The 14884-nt window shown below is 35.7% G+C and overlaps 1 protein-coding gene across 12 annotated transcripts in view; it reads left to right on the top strand.

Moving 5' to 3' along the window:
• The window catches only part of LOC129143943 (uncharacterized), a 689383-nt gene that overhangs the window by 39881 nt on the left and 634618 nt on the right, over nucleotides 1-14884 (top strand). For 8 of the 12 annotated variants that reach the window (XR_010156873.1, XR_010156872.1, XR_010156871.1 and 5 more), the window contains exon 1: nucleotides 67-14696. The exons of 1 other annotated variant lie outside the window; for it this stretch is intronic. The gene's annotated coding sequence lies outside the window, so the exon portion shown is untranslated. Of the gene's footprint in view, nucleotides 1-66; nucleotides 14697-14884 lie in introns of those variants that run through there. 3 more of the 12 variants (XM_063810329.1, XM_063810328.1, XR_010156865.1) reach the window with 2 other exon arrangements.

Genomic DNA, 14884 nt, shown 5'->3' with positions numbered 1-14884 from the left:
ACATTGTGCACATGTACCCTAAAACTTAAAGTATAATAATAAAAAAAAATAGAGAGAAAAAAAAAAATCTTTTAGTACCTAATATTTATAAGGGTGGTCCTAAACATTATGTTGAGCATAGCTTTGATCAGAGGGGAAAAGGATCCTAACAGAAGGAGAGAATATCTTTTCTGGGGTTCTTGACACATATTTACTTGGAAGGAAGCATAAAAAAGAAAGATTCTCTCATTAGACTTTGAAGGATCTCTTTTAAAGGAACAATAATTAGTGTAGATGTGAAGAACCTGAGACTTTCTTGGCTGGGCTAGGATACTGGTGTCAGGCATCCAAGGGTAATTTGGCATGTGCAAGGAGGGGTCATTCATGGTCCATTATATAAGCATGTCCAAGCTAATCCCACCCACATGAAGGAGGACCTTGGCTGAGGACAGATGAATGAAACACATTAAGGAGTAGCTATATGAAAAACACAGCGCGAAGTAAGGATAAGTAGGAATGATGTTGAAAAAGTAATGAACCATGAGATCTCTATAATGGTCTTTTAATAGATGTATTGTTCAATAACACTGCTGTGCACTAGGTTAGTTTTAACTGACTACAACTGATTTCATGAGCTTTATGGCCAATGAGCATCTAGTTCTTAAAGAAAGGAATGAACCTACTGTTGTCGCTTAGAACACCCTCTGCTAATTACTGCTACAGATTCGAGTCTTGAAAATATTAATATTTTTACAACAGTTTTCTAAACTTAGAGATCAACAAAGGAAAATTGAACGACTCTAGCAATTCTTCAAGGTTTGAGCCCAAGGAGTAAAACACATTTATGCGATATCTGAAGTGAAATTCCACTTTGAAAATTCTAGATCTATTTGAAATCTGTCATTTTAAAATTAATCACTGTTTTCCTTTAATACAGTCTGTGTAAAGAATCCCAATTCACTTCTGAACTGTTCTCCTGCCTTCCCAGATACATGGAAATTCACTACTGTTGCTGACAAACAAAATGCCACAAGATTTGTCATACAAATCACATTATAAGAGGTTCCAAAAACTTGACAACGTTGACAGTTGTTTTCAGCAAATGGCTGCTTTACTCTGTACTGTCAATGTTGATGTCCTTGTGCACATGTAAAAGAGCAATGTGATTAAGGCAAGCTTGTCCACGCTATATCTGAGCCAAGTTTTCCGTCTCCGCGTGGCACTGAAAGATTGCTCAGCTGTTGCAGATAAGGCAGGAATAGCTAGCAGATTTCTGCCATTTAAAAAAAAAAACATTCTCTGGGCATGCATTTCTGTAGGAATTTACCAACATCTGCTGCTGACCTAAAGTTTTCTATAGAAGTGGCGTATTTAATTTATAGAAGTAATTCACAATGGTATTGGTCAAGACTTGTTTCCTTAGGAAATAATGAATTGCATTCACCAGGAAAAGATGGGTTGAAATTTAATAACATTTATAGTCTCTAAATTGTTATTGGAGCTTCAGGCATCATACTTGTTTGGACTATCCTAAATTTATTTTCTGCATGTTCTCTAAATTATATTTCAGCAGAGAAACTTTTTAGAAAAAAGAATAAAGAGCTAAGAGATTTTGATGATTCCACAGAAGGCCTACACTTCACACTTATCTTTTTTTTTATAGGCTCTTTGAAAAATGTTTGATTTTTGGAAGCTAATTTATTCTGGAAGAATTTTGTAGTTAAATTTCAGTGTGATTTAAAATTGTCATATGTGCTATCCTCAAAAGAACATACAAGATTTAGGTATTTCCTATAGTCAAGGTAACTTTTGATAACCTCGGATTCCTTTTTTTTTTTTGGACATCAGTTTATTTACCATCTTAATGACCATTTTTCATTTTAGAAATTTGTCCTCTGTCTATATCAGTTTTTAATTGTTTCTTTTGAAATATGATGCTCTTCAGGTAAAAATACAAAACTTAAGCTAGTTCTGGCAATTCAAACCAGCCTCGTGGTAATGCATTTGTTATTTGATTCATCTATTCTTATTCTTGGTCACCTTCTAGTACAGCTGCATGCATTAAGTGTCTGACTTGTCTTTGAAAATCTTAAGCCACATTCTTTGGAACAGTTGCTTCAAGTTGGTTGAAATTCTCTGTGGCACTTTTTTCCATTCACAGGAGCCAACAGCCACCATAGCAGACACATAGTTTCCAAGAACTTAGGCATGGTTCATGATTCCTGAATCTCAACAATTTCTTGTAGGAATTGGAATACCATGTAAGGTGTCAGAAGCCTTTGTGCTTTAAATTATAATTTTAAAAGTATACATTTATACTGTAAAGTTAATTTGGCTTATGTAATTTTAAAATATTTTCATTTTTGTAACTAGCAGAAGAACACAATTTGAAAACCTACTAATAAAAAAATTAATCCAATGGCCATGAGCATGTAATTATCTTAAAATATTAGATAAAAAATTCTTTTCGGAAAAGTTCAGAATGAAAAGAGAGTTGAACTAGAAAAGGTGGTTGCTTTTATAAAACAACTCTTTATTGTCTAATCTAGATTCACATTTTCCTGTGAACACCTTTATGTTGTACTAAAAATACTGCAATTGAATGTTCAAATTTTAAGTCTCAAATTACTGCCTTTCAGATCCATTGAGGCATCTAAAAAATGGGTCAAGGTAACAACACATAATTTGAAAAGTTAGCAAAAAGTTGCTAGTATAAAAAATGAAAATCTATATAATTGTGATAACCTTTAACTCCTGTCTTATTAACATCGTTCCATTTAACATTTTGGGAAACAAAAATTCTTGTGAAACATTTGCCACAGCTAGCTTCTTTATTTTTACATAGCCAAGGGAGAAGAAAGGAGAAATTTCCCATAGAGTGTTTAGACCCTCTTATTAAGCAACTGATTAAAAAAAATAAGTGGTTTATAAAAAAAGAGTCAGAGTAAATACAGAAAATCAAAATGTATATCAATAGATAAGAGCATGCAGACAGGAAAAACATGGATATGCTTTGATTTTTAGCTGCCAGTTTTCATTTTCACAAATTTTTATTTTGTAAACTTTCCTTAGGGTTATATTGATAATGACATTTTGCTCTTGATAACAGCTTATAGACTGGAAATAAGATAATAATGTACCACTTAGGACATTTGTGAAGTTCTGGTCTTAGCCCTATTTTTAATTTTAATTTTGTTTTTAATTCCAAAAGTTTGTAATCTGTCTAGAGCTCAGATCTTCTCACTACCAATATCTTCCCAAGGTTTTGGTTTAATCAGTTGATAGACAAAGGCAAAGAGTTTGGGGAAAATAAAACCACTATTTGGTTATACAGTTTAAAAAGAAATTTCTTTTCTTGAGTATACCCAATAATCATGTTTTCCAATAAACATTTTGAGTTTACCTCCTGACACAATAGTTTTCAAGAAGTGAGGATAAGTTGTTCTTCGTGGACTCCCAGGAAATATCAGAAATATATTATGTAACTATTAGTTTGGTACAAACGTAATTGCTATTTTTGCCATTACTTTCCATGATAAAAACTGCAATTACGTTTGCACCAACCTAATAGCTCAAATAAATGTACTTCTCTTTATCCTATTATTCTGCAAAATGGTAAAACTCCAATTTGCAAGGTGACTGGATTTACTGGAGAGTGTGAAGGCTTCTCATTTGCTTTTGAACTTTCTCATGATACTGAGAATTTCCTGAGACAAAAGTGATGTTATCAATCATACAAAAAATACTTATATGAAAGTTTTATTGTATATTCCTGGGATGTGCAAGATGAAATCTCTTTTACTGAGTATTTCTAGAGTTGGGAAATATTTTACTGGTTGGTTGGTTTCTATATCAATTGGCTATGCTGCAAAGTACTCGTCGGGGTATGGCAATGAAATCAGGTTTAAAATAAATAATCTGTGGACAGGAGAGTCTTTCTCTCCAGTGACCGAATCTCCTAGAATAAGTTCAGGGCCATTCTGCTCTGACTGCATTTTTGGGAAATGGTAATGTGTAAGGACTTGTACAAGAAGTGCAGGTAGAAAGTAAGTACAACAGAAGATTGAAAAATTGAATATTTTATTCTTTTGACAAGGTTATCCGTTATGATTAAGAAGCTACAAGGGCCTGATGTCACCTACAGGATGAAGTCTAGATTTCTCAATGTGGCGCATAAAGACTTCTTGCACTGCCTACTTTTCAGACTCTTCCATACTATTTCTTCATAGCTGTACCAAGTTATGAATTACCACCTACTAATCATGTTATGACCATAGCTGGAATGTCCTCCATCAGAAAATCATCTCAGTTTTATCTGCCTTAGAAACATGTACTAAATCTTTCAAGATAGGGTTCAAATGACGTATCTTTGATGAAATACTCCCTGAACATCCAAGGACATTAGTAGATCTTTCACTTTATCCCTGTTTTTGGCATTTATGCATACTGTGTTATACTGTATAGTATTTAAAGATATGCTTATCTTCCAAGCTAGGCTGTGAGCCTTTTGAGTATAGGGATTATATCGAATCCATTTGTGTATTCCTTGGACCTTGCATAGTGCCTGGTTTATGATAGGGTGCTATGTAAATGTTTGTTAAAGGAGATGTAACTTTGTAGAATATCTGTGCCCCAGCTTCAATCATTATGGAGAGTCCACCTGTCATCAGAATCTCTCGTATCAGGCATGTTGAGAAATCTATTTACAAATGAAATGCTCTTCATGCATATCATTGACATTCAATAGCCCTTACAAGGTTCATTTACCTTAAATGATGCATTTATCTTCTTGTGCAGTTTAGTTTGTGGGGCTAGAATCATTGCTTTTAGCATCACACTTCATATAGAAAAGCTAATTTGGGTACATTGCAATTTATAAAGAAGTAGCAGAACCATATGCCCACCATTTTTATTTAAAAGTATTCCATGCAATTCAGAACTAAAGTTTGTAGAGAAAATTATCAACAAAGCCTAAAATACTAATACCTCATATAACAAGTGGTCAATTTCAAACATGACACTATAGCTAGGAATCAAGAAATAATGAGAATAGCCTAAAAATGCAAAGGAAAAATAGTTCACAATATCAATAATGGTAAAATAGCCCTTTATTCTTCTACCCAGACAGAGCCTATTCTTATTCTACATGTAGTTCTAACAGGCTTTTGCTTGTTTGTTTCTATGTTTTTAGAAGATTAAAGGGGCAAATTACTCAAATTTGCAATCACAGATTACAGATTCAGGCAAATGAAAGAAACAAGACATGATAGCTGATAACATAATTTTAGAAAGTCCAAGAAAATACTATTAAAAATAGATCAAAAGGCTTAGACTGTGGGATTATTTCAGTATAGTTCTACCTAGTCTGGCCTTACCTCCAAATTCTTTCAGACATTTCTTGCCTCTTTCTGTACCCCATCAGACCATTTGTCTGAAGAGAGACCCTTTTGTCTCTCTTCTCTCAAGATTCTTTTCCTGGAATCTGTTCTGTTAAATACATACCATCCTATTTCTCAAACTCTTAGTGTGACCTTTAGAGGTGAGCATACATGAAGATCCAAACACAGAGTAAAAATATGAATTTAGCATTTGGGGACATCACTAATATCTCCCTGCACACATACACACACATACATTATACATATATATAAAAACTCCTGCTTCTGAATCCCTGGAGCTCTCACTAGTTCACCGTGGAGCTCCCAGACAAGCCCAGTCTTCACCTGCAACGTAGGCACCTCCAATACTTGCCCTGCCAGGCCACTGGGTGTGCCAGGTCTCAGGGCATAGTCATTCCTATCTGGCATCTTCCACTGCTGACAAATTCTGACAACCTGACTATGGAAATTTGAGGTGATAACTTTTAGAAACTCTGGATTTTGTAGCTGGATTATTGGAAATCTTCAAAGAAATTCCCAGACTGACAATGGCTTTGGAAGCTCAAGGAACAGGAAAGATTACCACAAAAGCTGTAGAATTTTCACAGAAGCATTGTCCTTTAGGCCATGAACTGCAATGGAGACAATTTCCCTTACCCAATGAATGATTCTCCCCTAAAATGCCATATTGTGACTTTCTTTACTTTTGTCACTGGTTGTCATTACCTTCCACAGACAAAATTCTTCAGGGTTGAGCGTGTGTCTCTGTACTGCTCTGCTATCCAAGATAAGAGTATGTCTGGGGCTCCTGCGGCTTTAGTGTATAGCATTGCTTTCCTGACTATGAATTTTGAACTACTAGTGTTACCGCTTTCCACTTTGTGATAATTTATTACTCTATTCCATGCTTGTGTTTTAGATCAAGCTCTTATGGTACAATTCAGGCACTTTTATGTGCATTCCTTCTTGCTTAGATAAAATTACAACACATGGCTTCATAAGTAAGATGTGCAGGTTCATGAGGGAAGGCCTGCTTCCCACCATCTCTCTCCTCCATCTCAGTGAATTGGGTAACTGACAAAACTCTGCCATTCATCTTGGTGGCAAACATCATCTCCAAGATCCAGTAATTTCCACTGCCAGGGCTGTCGCAACTATGCTGACTATATGGCCATCACTGAGGACCAATTTAAGGCCCTTTGAGAATTAAACATTATTTTCATTATTTGTCAACTGTTTGAAATGATTCTTTTTGCTCTTTGGAGTCTTCAGAGCTTGTAGTCTTCAATGAAAATATCTAAATAATACCTAATGTTATGATTTCTCCAGCTCTTATTTTATTCCATGAAAATAGGTGATTTTATCACCAATGAGCTCTAAAGTTTCTTTCAGTTCCTCTGATTCTTTATTTTATATTGTTTTTTGTTTAAAACAAGTCTCAGGATGTTTGGTTCTGCTTCTCATTTGAGCAGTGGTGCCAAAGGGATAGCTTATCTCTCTGAGGTCATCAGTTTGGTTGCAGTCTTTATGGGGGGAGCTGATCCCACCAAGATAACCATTTGGTAATTTTTTTTTGGCCTGAGTCTAAGATTTAATTATTTTTGGCTGAGCATATGGCATTGTACATAGATTTTCTTGGCTTCCTTTTTATTGTATTTCTAGATTTTTACAGACAATGGGAAGCACTGACACCTTTAAGAGGGATGTGTAATACACTCGCTAATGTTTCCTGTTGTGTTTCTGAAAACCTGTGTCAGAAAATATACTGTCTCGAACTGGAAAGATGTGAGATTCTTAATTTTAAAGAACTCCATTAATATTGGTAGGTATTTTTTTCATGTTAGAGTAACTCAAAATTTCTCTAATGCATGTGACATCTAATATATATTCAGAAAAATGAAAAATCAGTATTTAAGATGTATTTTTGGAGAAAGTTTTTGAAAATAACTCAGCAAAAATGGATTAACTTTATAAAAAATCATTCATTTCACTGGCATGAAGTAAAATGTGTCATAAATAATAGGTACTCTGTTATACCTTTTTATTGATTTAAATAAAAAGGATATAGTTTAAGGAATCAATCCACCAAATAGGTACCTCATACATAGAAATTATGGAACTTGCATCTCTTAAAAACGTAATAGAGTAGAATGGAAAAGAAAAAGAAACTGTTAACAAATGAATATATTGTGTAAAATTACTGGTAAGACTGGTAAATTCTAATTAATAAAATCTTCACAATGATTTTTCAACAAATGAACATTTACTAAATACCTGTAAAATTGGGGTAGTCAGTATGACTTCTTAAATATTAAAGATCAACTGGCAAAGGTATGAGAAAATGTGGGTGCTTTTTTTTAATAATATGTATGCTTTAAATAAGTGCACAGAATCAGGCTTGCTATTTTGCAGAGTTAATAGTTTTGTAGGAAAAAACAGTCACAAGAAATGCCCATTGAGGCAAATATTAAAACTCTTAACTGAAATTAAAAATGTTTTTAAGACAAACTCCTTTCTGTGCATCTGCAGCTTTAACTCTTTGGTGAAAGTCAATTATGTGCAAGCAGTAACTTTAAAGAAAACTTCTTCAGAGTGTCTGGTGCATAAAGTGAAGTAAAGCTGCATGTTTTCCAGTCTGATGGCAGTAATGCAGGTCCTCTAGAAAGAAAGCAACGAACAAGTTTTCAAGTTTGCCTGCAGTGGCTGAGATGACTCACTCATGTCACAGGGGATAATTTCACTGCAACCATTGAGAATTTTGTTATTTTCTTTCTGGGAGAAGGAATAGATGGGTTTATTTTAAGTACGGGGGCAAAGGGATTGTTAGTGGGAATTCTACACAAAACTACACAAGATGTGAGCTGGACAAGAATCATTCATATCTTAAGATAAGTTACTTCAAAATATAATTACTCCTAAAATGTCACTTTGAGTTGCTTTATTTTTTATTTTTATTTTTTGCTTAGCTTTTTTTTTTTTCTTTGAAAGTAAAGGAAACACTTAAAATAATGACTGGGGTTACTGGTATTTATACGCCAAGAGTTGTCCTACAATGCCTCTTTTCATCTTCAAATAAACAGATGACCATATGTAAAATAACCATTATATAGTCTGAGTATTTTAAATCTGGCTTTTATGTTTGGAATGCATCTAATATCACCTACAAAGATCAGCGCTGCTATCCTCAAGCTCCTGCTTTGCTTGAGAGTCCACAAAAGACACAGAAAACTAGGCTGCATCCTGTGCACCTGCCTTCCTGTCAAGAAACTTACCTCAGGCTAATGCATGCAGAGGGACAGGTCAGATTGTGTCAAGGTTCTATGCAAACTGCCCAAGATCACTTGGGGCCCCACTGGCATCACTGAAAGGCATTGCTGGGTTTACGGTCTCCTGAATAGCTCCAACCTGTTGTTGAGAGTCAAGCCACGATGTAGAAAGAATCGCTGCACTTTCCCAGGGCTGCTCCGCAGTGTGAGTGGCCACTAGCTCTCTTTTCCTATGACCCCAGTGCTGTTTGGGTTTGCTCTCCAGAAGAACAGATAGATACATTTGCAGCTGGCGGGGGCACTGCTTTATTGCCTATTGTGGAATGCATGCCAAATAAAAACCATCGTGATTTGAAATCGGCCATCTTATATGCATTTCAGGTTACTCGGATGTTCAAACACACATAACCAACCACCGATATGAGAAATTCTCCTTTAAGCTGTTAGTGTATTACAGCCTGTGACTTTTCAACTCGGGGAATGATACTCATTTCTCTATCTGTTCCATACAGAACAACTTTTTCTTTATTGCATTTAGAATGGTGTAACTGAAAGGCAATAAGGAAAGGCAATATCATTGAGTGGTTCACATTATGCTGAATTTTATTGTAGTCTGGCATTGTGAGTGAACTTTTGGAATCCTTGAAAGCAGCATAAAGGCAGAGCCTGCTTCTAATGGACTGAAGAAAAATATTCTGACATAATGATAAGTGGGGTGACTTCTAGAAATCATGACTTGAAACATTTCTGAACAAATGCTATTTCAGTTGTCCCAATGCACAGAATGATATTGAAACAGCCTGCTATAGGCCAGAACCACTGATTTTTTTCCCTAAGGGCAGAACTTCATTTTTAAAGATATAGAATGATCCACAACTCCAAATTCCAGCTAAAATTTCTTTTCTTCCATTCTCCTCCAATTATTCTCCCAAGCTATTACATCAGAGGTATTAGAATTTAGGTGCTATGATCATATTTACTTTAATATGTTTATTTTCCAGTTGTAAAATGGACACATAAGAGATTTTTATAATTATCAAATGGCTAATTTTTAAACAATAAGTCTTTTTATTGTCTTCATTCTCTGCTTTTGAAATATATGGAGTTGCATATTCTTAAGTTTTGAATTGTTTTAGAGAACTAGTATGGATGTATTTTTCACCTCCTATGAGAATTTCAGGAGCAGTAATAAAGGGCGAACCAACACAGGGACATCTCCCTGCATATTATGGTTCAAATCAGAAATGAACACTTTTTAAATATGACTGAGACTCACAGATTTTTACAGGATGTCAGGAAAACAATCTCCCCCTTTATTAATACAAACAGAAACTATTTTTTCCTCTTTCCTCCCCTCTCTACCACTGTCATGTTCCTGTTCTACACTTTTCCCCAACTAACCTCTTCTGTTGTTGTGCCTGGCACATAGTAGGTGCAGAGTAAATATTTGTGTGTGTGAATGAATGAAGGAAGGACGTTCAGGATACAAGAACTTCTTGGTTCACTTGAGTCAGCTGGCTGTTAGTAGTGTGTTCAGTGTATAAACTGGATACGCTGTTGACAACTTTTTTTGCTCTTTGTGTGCATAAGCTAAGAATAAACAGCACTGAAGGGAAGGGAGTGCTTCATTCATCAGGGGATTACACCATCATAAACTTACCAAAGTGTACCACACAGAGCCAGTGATCACAGAAGACAGGCAACCCAGGCCCTGTCATTAAATATAGAAGCCTGTCTTCACTGTTTTTATCCAGACAGACTCTCTGTGTTTTGGAAATTTCCACCACACTTCCTTTTGAGTTGCTCGTTTTCTCAAGATCCCAAGACTATTGCTTTACAAAAGTAGACTTGGTCTGGGAATCGTAAAACGAAGGCTATACATTTCCTCATCCCCCGAAGAATATTCAGTGTTTCTTGCTGACTTTTATGTCCCTGTCTTTCATTTTGTTTTTGTTTTTTGGTTGAGATTTTTTGAGTCTGTCTTCTATGAAAGGTGGTTTCTTCTAAGTGAAAGTACTTAATAATAAGAGAGTGCTCAGTTTGCAGTCAAGACTGCAAGGTGACTAGACACTGACATTCTGTTGTGAGAGTTGAGCTCCATGACTAAACAGCTCCTCTTTCTCTAGACCAAATAAAAGTCTTATCATCTCATGTATGTATCTTTAATCGGACACCAATCATACATGGAACATTAGGGAGAATAGGTAAAGTTATCTTTGGTTTGCCAGAAGTGTTTCACACTCAAAGGCTCAATACTTTCACCTGTGAATCATTTTGTGTGTGTATGTGAGAGGTAGGAATAATCAGGTGACATCTTTGTTTTGGGTTATTTAAAGGATACACCATTTAATCTTTCATACAGTACTGAAAATATTCGTAACAGTTTTCTAGTTTAAAGATACTTTAATATTTAATGCAGTATTTTAATTACATTTTACAAAATATGTTTTAAAAACAAAATGTTTAAAAATATTTTTAAAATTTTATTCGATAGCTTTTAATATTACTAAGAATGTACTAAAATAAGAAAATGGGTGAGAATGATGGTGAAGCCATAGCAAAGGCAGAGACATGTCCTTTCTGCAAAAGTGACAACAGGGTAAGCAGGCTATGAGGACTCAGCCCTCTGAACAATCTTTGCATCCCTGAATGATCTCTAATGTTCACTAGGCTTGTGTTACAGATGCTTGTTTTCCTCTCTTTCCTGTAAGGCCTTGCAGTAATTTAAAGTAACCAGAATATGTTTCTATTCCTTGTTACCTGAAAAAGTCAAACATACTCATGTTATACAGGTAAAATGGAATAGTACATTATGTGAAAGTTATTTGTAAACTGTCAAATTATGTTCAAATATGAGGTAAGATCTGAGAAGCTTAGGATATAAGTTAGTCTCAAAACTTAAATGCTTTTCAAGGGAAAATTTATTTGGTGATTAACTAGAATTTTAGTTGCAATATGTAATCCTTGACTTTTTGAAGTAGCCTAGAGGTGGTCAGGACTTGTAGATTCCAATAGTCCTTTACTTGCTTGAATATTGATCTGGTAGTACTGAATACTGAATACTGACAATTAAAACTCTTTGGCAGAAAGTGCTCTTATAAAACTTCTAGAAAATTTATTATTTTTAAAATTTTTATTATGTATTTATTGTGCACAACATGATGGGTGTGTTTGTTTGTTTGTTTGTTTGTTTGTTTTGAGACGGAGTCTTGCTCTGTCACCCAGGCTGAAGTGCAGTGGTGCGATCTCAGCTCACTGCAACCTCCACCTCCTGGGTTCAAGCAATTCTCTGCCTCAGCCTCCCGAGTAGCTGGGATTACAGGTGCCTGCCACCACGTCAGGCTAATTTTTGTATTTTTAGTAGAGACGGAGTTTCACCATCTTGCCCAGGCTGGTCTTGAACTCTTTACCTTGTGATCCACCCGCCTCAGCCTCCCAAAGTGCTGGGATTACAGGCATGAGCCACCGTGCCCAGCCCGCAACATGATGTTTTGAAGTATACATACACTGTGGGATAGTTAAGTCTAGCTAATTAACAAATGTATTACCTCACATAGTTATCATTTTTGTACTGAGAACACTTAACATTCACCATCTTTTCATTTTTAAATAATGTAATCTATCGTCATTAACTATAGTCACCATGCTGTACAATAGATCTCTTGAACTTATTTCTCCTATCTAATTGTAATTATATATCCTTTCATCCACAGTCATATTGATGATTATTTAGCATAAATTGTTAACAAAGATCTTTTTCTATTTTAGAACAGATTGGAAGAATGCGAAATGTTATTAGACACAGGCACAGCATAGCAGTAGAAACATCTTAACTGAGAACCTGGAACTGAAAGAGAAAGCAACCAACTTAAAGGGCAGACAAGACACATGGTTATGTAACACAGCAGTGGGTATTCACAGTGATGACACAAGACAAAATAATTACATTTTCATTCTAAAAGCAATTTTTAAGGAGGCAAGGGCATTTATAAAGCATTTTAGAAACTATTTAATAAAAATGGTAAAATTAAAGTGTTTGTTTATGTACTCAACAAATATTTATTTGGAAAATGCATGTCTGGGGGCACATCTCGTTAATGAGGTGATCCTGTGTTTAGAACTGAAGGCAGTCCTCATCCATTCTCTCAAAAGGTGACCTTCTTTGTTCTTCTTATAGCCTCACCACATTTAATTTTCAGAGGTTTTGATATAAATTAAAAACATTCTTTGGTAGATTGTATTGTATGAAAACACTCTTCAAAAGTGTAAGCATTGATATCTGGCATATCTGGGAAAATGTACAATAAAGACATCTCTTCTGGTCTTCCTCTGATGGTAATGTGTTCACTATTATACTGATGATGTAAGCTATGTATGTAAATCTCTGCAGGTAAAATTCTGGTAAAGCCAATCCCACTACAAAACAACAACAACAACAAACCCCAAGTGGCATCTGAAGAGCTTGGGAATTCCAGGAATGTGATAAAAATGTTTTTAATAATACACTGAAAACTAATTTAGTGTGTAAATAATATTTTATAGTAAATGCTTCATTTTATTCCTTCCATATAACAACTGTCTTCTGTAATGAAAATACTTACTTGTTTGTTTAGTGTCTAAAGGTTGAGAAGGGAACTAGAATTGGCCTAAGGAGGCCCTCAGCCACCCATCATGTGACAGTATGGCCAGGAGGACTTACTCTCTGCTCTCCTCCTCTTGACATGCCTCAAACACACCAATCATTTGCACTTGGGAAATCAACCCTCACTAGCAAATTACTCCTGCCAACAAAATAACCCAATCAGCATGCAAAACTGGTAGTGAGCTGGGAGAGGGCGATGAGAGTGGTGTTCACATGGCTCCCTCTGTTTCCCTTTCCCCAGGTCTGGGCACACACTGTCAGTCAGTGGTCCCTGACTCAGAAAGAGGTTTGATTTAAACCATTTCATTTTCTGCTCTCAGACTGGGAATTTATTTAATATGAATGTCATCATTATAACAAAACTCAACTGTATTCTAGCAAAAATTTGGCTGATCTATGAAGAATATTGGAAGGAGAATCTGTGAACCCAAAAATACTAGACCACTGCTTATTCAGTTCTGCAATTTTGTCACTTTAATGGACTCTTCAGAGTGCCAAATCACTAGTCCTACTGACTATACAAAAATTGACCATCAAGATGCCTGCCTCCAACAAATTGTTGCTGTTACTTCATGTTATCCACTTTGGGCTTAGAGACTGAAGGCCAAAAACCATCCAATTTTTATGGTAAAAAAGTGCATCAGGAGGGCAACTACATACAAAGTTACCCTCCCAGTTTGACCCTGTCCTTAAGTTTTTATTGCCTGAACTGGCACCAAAGAAACTCCTTGAAAATAACACATTCCTTGTCCATTCAGTGGTTAATGATGCTTTAAAAAAATCACAGTTTGTGACTGTGACCTAAATTATGCCAGAAGCTGTAAAACCATGGTTTCTTTAAATTCAAATATGACCCACATGCTTTAAAACCACTACACTGACCCTATAGTACTGTTGCTGAGTGTGCGTGTCCTCACATAAACACAGACACACACACACACACACACACACACACACTCCCCACTTGGCATTAAATGACTCGATAAAAGAAATGGTATTTTTCAGACTTCCATGTTAAAAAAAAGGCTCATGAAAGAGATGTAAGTGAGCTTTAAGCCAAACATTTGTTTGGCTTTGCTGCAGCAGGCTGCAGGAATGTAAACTTTTTTTTTTTCTTTTTCAATGACTTCAGCTCCTAATTTGAAAGCTAGGATTTTTAGGAGTGAGCAAGAGACTATATTTGGCCAAAAAATTCTGCTGGCTTTACTTAGCCAATCTGCACATTCAAAACAATACTTCTTTATCAAAAAAACAATAGTCTGTTTTATTCACAGCACATGTAGAAGTTGGAACATCGACTAAATTCCACTTTCTTCTCTTGCAGTGTGTCTGTAACCAGCTAATGAGCTGCAACAGAGCCTGGCCTTCATTTTCAGCAAATTAAGTTCATCCCTCATAGGAATTGTGGTCTGGCTGTGGCACCGCTCCTAGGTATGGGTGGGATTTGTTTCTTCTACCAGTTGTAGGTTAGCCACATGGGTACGTGCTGTCGCACCACACAACAAAATTTTCTCTATAATAACCAGTTTAAGTAGGCTTTTACCCCACAAAAGTAGATCCCATTTAATTTACTTTGTGTTTATAGCACTCCCTCTCAAACCGCACCATTGGCACAGACT

The sequence above is a fragment of the Pan troglodytes genome, chromosome 4, assembly GCF_028858775.2.
Source record: "Pan troglodytes isolate AG18354 chromosome 4, NHGRI_mPanTro3-v2.0_pri, whole genome shotgun sequence".
Taxonomy (NCBI): domain Eukaryota; kingdom Metazoa; phylum Chordata; class Mammalia; order Primates; family Hominidae; genus Pan; species Pan troglodytes.
The sequence above is the reverse complement of the archived record's forward strand: the minus strand, read 5'-3'. Positions and strand labels throughout refer to the sequence as shown.